General features: G+C 44.1%; 1 long non-coding RNA gene across 1 annotated transcript; it reads right to left on the bottom strand.

The window, feature by feature from the left end:
* Positions 1-6,568: 6,568 nt before the first annotated feature.
* On the bottom strand, positions 6,569-8,040 carry LOC119319006. Its single transcript, XR_005154310.1, has 3 exons — positions 7,655-8,040; positions 7,367-7,570; positions 6,569-6,631 (listed from the first exon to the last, which is right to left on the bottom strand). It is a non-coding gene; the product is annotated as an uncharacterized LOC119319006 (long non-coding RNA).
* Between the last annotated feature and the right edge of the window lie 25 nt (positions 8,041-8,065).

Raw genomic sequence — 8,065 nt, 5'->3', positions numbered from 1 at the left:
CGGCTAGGGTTTCTCCCCTGGTGGGGTGCTATGGAGCGGAGGGGGTGGGCCAGCTGGGCCTGGGGGTTGGCCCAGTTGGGCCACGGCCCAGAGGGGGGGGGGCTTCTACTTTGTTTTAGTTTAGTTACAGTTTTCTATTTTCGTATTTTCTTTATTTATCTATTCTCTTGTTTCTGTTTTCTTTTACTTATGTAATATTTTATAGTTTTACAAAAAGTGAAACCCACACCTAAAATAGAGTTACAATTATAACTACTGCCACAAAAGGTTTTAACCCTGAACAAAATAGTATAGTATTTTATAAAATCCAAAATGCATATATTTAATTGTTTTACCTACCACTTTAATTACTTAAGTGCATTTAAACCTTTTATAAAAATGTGGTTTCTCCACCATAATTACCTATGCATTATTTGACACAACCCAAACAATTTAGTTTTAATATTTCAAAACTTTTGTCGTTTGCCTTTATTTTAAATTTTAATTTGACGCGGTTTGAACTAATGGACGTTTAGCATCGGTAATCGGGATGACGTGGCTTGATTAGCGTGGGATTATTTTAGCAAGATTATCCGGGTGTCACAGCAACCTTTGTCAAGCGGTCCACAATTACCCAAATGGAGTCATATCTAGATCGAGTCCGTGGCAAACCGGTGATAAAGTCCATACCGATTTTGTCCCACTTCCAATCGGGTATCGGTAATGGTTGAAGTAACCCTGCTGGCTTCTGATGTTCAGCCTTGACTCGCTGACATACATCACAGATGGCAATATATTCTGCTATGTCTCGCTTCATATTTGGCCACCAAAATTGCTCTTTCAAATCAAGATACATCTTAGTGCTGCCTAGGTGAATAGATTATGGAGAATCATGTGCCTCCTGCAGAATCATCCTCTTAATGTCCTCATTGCTAGGTACGCAACGTGACTCAAACCAAAGTGTTCCATGTTCATCCTCTGTGAAGTCCTCGGATTTTCCTTGATGGATTCGGTCACGAATCTTACCTAATTCCTTATCATCCTTCTGTGCTTCCTTGATTCTCTCCAACAATGTGGATTTGACCTCCAAGGTGGCTAAGAACCCTTTAGGTACAACTTCCATGTTTAACTGACTAAATTCTTCAAGCAAGTGGGGTGAGACAACATGAGCGGTGAGGTAGTTGAGATGCCCCTTACGACTCAATGCGTCTGCGACAACATTTGCCTTGCCTGGATGATAATTTATACTCAAGTCATAATCATGAATAAGTTCTAACCATCTCCTTTGCCTCAGATTAAGCTCCTTCTGAGTGAAGATATATTTCAAACTCTTGTGATCCGTGAAAATGTCACAATGATTCCCTATAAGATAGTGTCTCCAAGTCTTGAGGGCATGTACCACTGCAGCTAACTCTAGGTCATGAGTAGGATAGTTAAGCTCATGCGGCCTAAGATGACGTGATGCATAAGCTACTACCTTGCCATCCTGCATAAGTACACCTCCAAGTCCTTGCCGTGAAGCATCACAATAGACCTGAAAGTCCTTATGAATATCTGGTAAAATCAGCACTAGGGCTGTGACTAACTTCTCTTTAAGCTCTTGAAAGCTGGCTTCACATGCCTCGGTCCACTGGAACTTCTTCTCCTTCTTAAGCAACTCAGTCATAGGCCTAGCAATCTTGGAGAAATTCTCAATGAATCTACGGTAATATCCAACAAGTCCAAGGAAACTACGAATCTCAGCAACTGAAGTAGGTGACTTCCAACTGGTGACGGCCTCAACTTTAGCGGGATCAACTGCTACTCCATCTCCAGAGACAACGTGTCCTAGGAATCCCACTTCCTTCAGCCAAAACTCACATTTACTAAACTTGGCATACAACTTATGCTCTCTTAGCTTTTCCAACACTTGGCGAAGATGTTCCTCGTGCTCCTTCTCGTTCTTGGAAAATACAAGAATATCATCGATGAATACAACGACAAACTTGTCAAGGAATTCCATGAATACCTTATTCATCATATGCATGAAGTATGCTGGGGCATTGGTCAGACCAAATGACATAACCGTGAACTCATACAGTCCATATCTTGTGCGAAAAGCTGTCTTGGGTATATCCTCCTCTCTGATTTTCAACTGGTGGTAACCAGATCATAAATCGATCTTTGAGAAGATCTTTGCCCCTTGAAGCTGATCAAATAGATCATTGATCATGGGTAGCGGGTACTTATTCTTGATGGTGACCTCATTAAGGGAACGATAGTCCACACACATTCTGAAGCTACCATCCTTCTTCTTCACAAATAGGATTGGAGCCCCCCATGGTGAAGAACTTGGACGAATAAACCCCTTTTCTTGCAACTCACGAATCTGCTTCTTAAGTTCTGCAAGCTCATGTGCGGGCAACCTATATGGTCTCTTAGACATAGGTGCTGTACCAGGAATCAAGTCAATTACAAACTCAATGTCTCTATCAGGTGGCATTCCAGGTAGATCCTCGGGAAATACGTCTGGGTACTCCCGTACAACTGGGACTTTTTCTAGGCTGGCCACTTTAAGAGAGTTGAGCATGGATGCCTTTGGCTTGCTCTTGCAGATGATCTTGAATCATTTCCCTTCCAAGTTGCTGAGAGAAATAGACCTCTCAGCACAGTTGATACTTCCTTTATATGTGACTAAACAGTCCATGCCTAAGATCACGTCCAACCCTTCCGAGTTCCAAGACAATAAGATTTGTGGGGAGTGTGGAACTTCCCAAGGTCAAGGATAGGTCAAAGCATCCCTTGCTACTTCTCATTTCTGCCCCCGGTGAAGACACTACTAAGGGGTTACTAAGAGTCCTGGTGGCTAACCCATGCTTATCCACAAATGCTTTTGAGATGAACGAATGTGATGCACCAGTATCAAATAACACAAGTGCGGGAATGGAATTAACTCGAAACGTACCAATCACTGCATCGGGTGAATCCTGAGCTTCCTCTGCAGAGATGTGATTCACCTTGGCCTTCACGAAAGGATTAGGCTTTGAGCCATTTCCATTACTGCTTGCTTTCTTCTCTGTGCAGTCATTGGCATAATGTCCAGGTTTCTAGCACTTGTAACAGGTAACTTGACTTAAGTCCTTTTTGTGCCTGTCATGGCTATGACCTCCATTGCCACTATGATGCTTGTGACCATCATGATGATTTTCCTTGTGATGATGCCGATGACTATGGTTAGAGCCACTATGGTTATGTGAGCGGTTGCCTTGATAGGAATTACCGCTAGGCTTGGAATAAGAACCATAGTGCCTTGGTGGGGATGAGGTGCAAAGCTTCTGAGATGAGTTGGAGTTGTGCTTATGAAAGTTGCTCTTCCTCTTGCGGCTTTCTATCTCCCTCTGTTTTCCCTCCAGGATAAGAGCCTTGTCAAAAAGAGCCTGACAACTGTTGAAGGTGAGAGCCATCAACTGAAAAGATAACTCATCATTCAGCCCTTCCAGAAACTTCTCTTGTCTAGCTGCATCTGTCGCCACATCATCAGGTGCATAGCGTGCAAGCTGGTTGAACTCCTCCCAATACTCATTCACAGAAAGGGAAGGTTGGCGAAGTGCACGAAATTCCTTCTTCTTCAGAGCCACTGCTCCGGCTGGAACATGGGCATTGCGGAAGGCAGTCCTGAATTGCTCCCAAGTAATGGCATCAACATTGGGGTAGGTAATCAGATAGTTGTCCCACCAAGCAGCTGCGGGACCTTCCAGCTGATGTGCGGCACAGCGCACCTTCTCAACCTCAGTGCATTGAGCAGTATCAAGCTTCCTGGCAATGGACCGGAGCCAATCATCTGCAACCATGGGCTCAAAGGAACTGGAGAATGTTGGAGGTCGCAGCCTCAAGAACCGGGTAAGTCTGTCTACGGGAGGTGGTGGAGGTGGTGGTGGCGGTCCCCCAGCGTTGTTGTTGTTTTGCATGTTCTGAGTCAGAAGCTGGATAAGTTGTGTCTGCGCCTGCAGTAACTGCTCCATGCTAGGCGGTATGTTGTTGTTGTTGCCTCCGGATGGTGCACGTCTCGGTGGCATCTGTTTGACGAGGTTCCAAGATAAGGTAGAGGAATGGAAGATAGAAATCCTAAGTATATAGCTACCCCCATGTATACACAAAAAAATGCAACACAACAGATCTCAAGCAATTCATGGCAGTCACACATAGTTCACTTATTCAAACGAGCCTAGGTACTGCCGCCCACAACCTCTGGTACGGTCAAGTACTCTACCGAAACACGTTTATTCAACATGGTGGTCAATTCTAACTCAGACCGATGCGTGATTCAGCTGCCATGGTCATAGTACCGTCCCATTCATTATCATTGCTGATGAAGGGACCATTTTCTCCCACTTCCTGAAGTTCCACTCCTCTATCAAGGGCTTCCTCATACTGGGTTTTCCAGTACTCCCTCTCTTTGCGGAGCTTATAAATCCTATCATCCGTCACCACTTCTCGGGCCTTCATCTTTCGCAGCTCTTCCCGCAACTCTAGGTTCTCCTTCTCCAGGGTTTTAACCCTTGCTCGTTGCTCATCTGCATCTTCACGTACTTGTTCCATCTCAAACTCCTGAGTCTCGAACTTGTACTCCATGTCGTCGTGCGTGTCAATTTCCGCACGTTGTCGCTTGACCTTCTGAAGAGAATCCACCAAGCTTCCCTCCAAATTGTGGATGTAACGCTCCAGGCTGAATATGTGTGCGGTTTGCAAGTCCACGTTTGTCCTATTGAGCATCTTCACGGGAACTCATCGGTGGCGGTTCGCTTTCCAAAGGTCTGGACTCCTAGCCGATGCAACTCTTCTTGATATAGGTAGGTAAGTCTAGTCACCACCTCATGCATGGCTTTGTTGATTGCTTGTTTCTTCGTCGTGGCAATGTCCAAGATGGAGATGTCCTTAGTTTTTGGCTTCTTGCGTCCCGGAACATGGACGCAAAGGTTCCAGTAGCTTCCTCCCTCCTTGCACCACACTTTGACTTCAGGTATCGGCAACTTCAGCACCTCAAGCAGTGCCAAGAACAAGGAGCCAAAAAGGATACCCTGAAAGTCCTTAGCTTCACGCAAAACTTGGTGCTCCATCTACAAGTTTGAAATTAGGAGAGGTTCAGCAAAGAATAGAATAGAATACGAGTATTCCTAGTAAATAACTAATAAATAATCTTTTCCTAGGTCTCCTATTCTACTCCATTTCTAGGACCACGTCCTACAGTCAACGTAAGGCTCTGATACCATTTTGTAACGATCTGAACCCATGGGGTCCAAATGTTCTGAGCTTTCTGTGCTATCCCTGGATCAAAAGCTAGCACACCCAGTACAAATATGAATATCTAGCACAAACGTCCTTTTATTACATCAAAGATCCAAAGTTCAATTTATTACAACTCTCTCAGCTGAAGGCTGAGTTACATAGCGGAAGCAAATAACATAATAATAATCCCGAGCCCATCAATCGCCACAAGGCTAGTTGAGTGTAGCTCCGTAGCCCTAACTCGTCACTCATCATCTGCACATGACACGTACAGGTAAGTACTTTGAATGTACTTGCAAGTTGCAACAAGAGTGATAACAAATATTCATGCTGGGTTGGTGTCTAGGGTTTATTTGCGAAAAGCCAATTTTTTCCCTAGAATATAAACAAAATAAATAAAACGAGTTTTGATAAACATTTTTTTAAAACATAGAGTTTAAGTGAATACTTGGATATCCGCACCAAGATTCACAAAAAAAAATAATTTTCTCCTTCAGGTTGAAGTAAAACACCCCACTGTGTTTAACTTCCACCTAACCCTTTATAAAATAGCTTTGAGAAAAGAGAGGGGAGATTCTTCTTCAGTCCAAGTCTTCAGTTGCTCAAAATTGCTCCGTAACCGGGGGCACGGCTAATCGATTAGGTTAAACCCGCTGCAGAGGTCATACACGTTCCCCACATGACACAACCAACCCCGTTTACCGCTACACACTTGGATGTACGACTAGGAAGAGATTGTGACGAAGCCTTTCCGTAACAGCCCCCTATACCTGACCAAGCCGCCCGCAACTTAGGCAATGAAAGCCCCTCTCCGATGGCGGTCCTGAGGTAAGGGTTTCCCGTTAGTACTAAGCTAAGGCAGAGCCCATAGTAACATGTGGCTGTACTGGAAGCTACATCAAACCGTACTTGGAAGATCTCATTCCCCTGGACGGCGGTCCCCACCAAAATCCTGTGTGCAAGACCCCAGTCGGGCGCATTCACTGCAAGACCCCGATGGGCGCAATCACTTGTAGACGCTCCCGTCATACCATTCCGTCCAGGGAGTAGAAGTAAAAATAATAATAATATAGTTTTTGCTTTTTCAAAATATTTTCTAAATCATTGTTCCAAGGGAACAAGTTTATAATTTTCAAAATATTTGGTCCACCCCCAACTACAAGCATGGCTAAGTGTATAGTCCAATAGCATTGGATCCTAGGGCTTTACTACTAGCAAATATTTGCAAAAACAACGATATAAAACCCTACACATGCATACTACTTGCTTTGAAAGTCAATGCAAAATTAAACACGGAATAAATATGGTCAAGGTTGCAACTTGCCTTCTGACTCGCAGCAACTCGGTTCTACCTCCTCGTAGAATTCGCCTTCGCACTCGTCGCAATCTAACGCAACAAAGTACTTAAGTAAGTCACTCCACATATCAAACATTAACATAACAAGTGAGCAAGAAAAACCATCCAACACACAATTCATGCCAAACAACCCTAGCCAGTATATCCATATGATTCGAGTTTATGCACTTTGATCGGTTCCTATGTATGGTTTATAGTTCATGTTAATAAACTAATTAATAATCCTATAACTCTAAATTTTTATGACCACAACAGCTAACCAGAAAGGTTTTCTACGGATAAATCTAATGGTATTAACAATGAAACAAATTTTAGTTTAACGAGTTTATTAAACGATAATCAATGGAGGTCAAAATTATGTATTGTGCTAAAACAGTAACTAAACCTTACTAAAAAAATATTCTATGAGTTCTAGCAGATTGGTATGATTCCAAGGACCAATTTTCATATGTAAAACTTTTTCATATCACTCACAGAATAAAAGATTCAGTAAAAATACTCAAATTTATCATTTAAATCAAAACAAAATTTTAATTAGCGTAAGAGTGATATTTCAATTTTTTTATAATAAACTAGAGGTCCTAAGCTATCCAGGGATATCTTATTTGTCAAATTTGGATAAGCGGTTTAAAAGATGTGATTTTTCTAAGTTGGGCTAAATTTCTGGAAAAGAAGCGAGGTAAGAAAAAGAGTCGCAACGTGGCAGAATTCAATAGGCTAATACTATTTCGGTTTTTTTTTTTACAGAAAGAGGGCTGGCCTCACCGGAGGAGTTGGCCGGCGATGGACAACAAACTTGGCGTGCTCTCGCTCGATGATGCGGATGTCTTCGGCAACGAAAGAGAGGTGGACGGAGTAGAGGAAGTCGAGGAAAACTTGCTGAACACCAAAACGCGCTCGGAACCGTCCTCTGGTGACCGTGATGCGTCGCCGGAGTTGGGCGGAGCTCCGACCAGATGCGTACTCCGGCTTAGAAAAACAAAGAATCGACATGTTAGGATGATGCCCAAGGTCGAGATATGAAGGATGGAAGAGTTAGAATGTCTGCCTCACCTCGGACTTGCCGGAACCTTCCACGAACAGCACCAGCGTCACGCAACTCCGGTGAGCAATTCACGACGATGGGTAGGGGTATAAGCTCCCGAAGGAGAGGGGTTCGGGCAAGGAGAGAGTTGTGAGGGGAGGAGGCCTTTTATAGGATGCAGGGGAGGTCGGAACGTTGCAGGGCGTCGTCGGAAGTATGTCGTCTTCATGGCGGCTGTTTCCGGTGTTCTAATGGCCATTAGGGCGCGGTTTAGTGCGGGTAACGGAAGAGTAGGAGTTAGGGCAGAGTGGGGGGTCCGTTCAGAGCGGATTTGGGGCGAGGTAGAGGAGGGGAGGGGTCGGGCGCGAGTGGGGTGCGGGCGCTGGCTCGTTGCCTGAGTCTGACGAGAGGTTGAGGACGACCGGGGTCATGAAGAGATT

The sequence above is a fragment of the Triticum dicoccoides genome, chromosome 6A (genome assembly GCF_002162155.2).
Source record: "Triticum dicoccoides isolate Atlit2015 ecotype Zavitan chromosome 6A, WEW_v2.0, whole genome shotgun sequence".
In the NCBI taxonomy this organism is placed as follows: domain Eukaryota; kingdom Viridiplantae; phylum Streptophyta; class Magnoliopsida; order Poales; family Poaceae; genus Triticum; species Triticum dicoccoides.
Note: the sequence above shows the minus strand (reverse complement) of the source record. Positions and strands in the feature narration are given on the sequence as shown.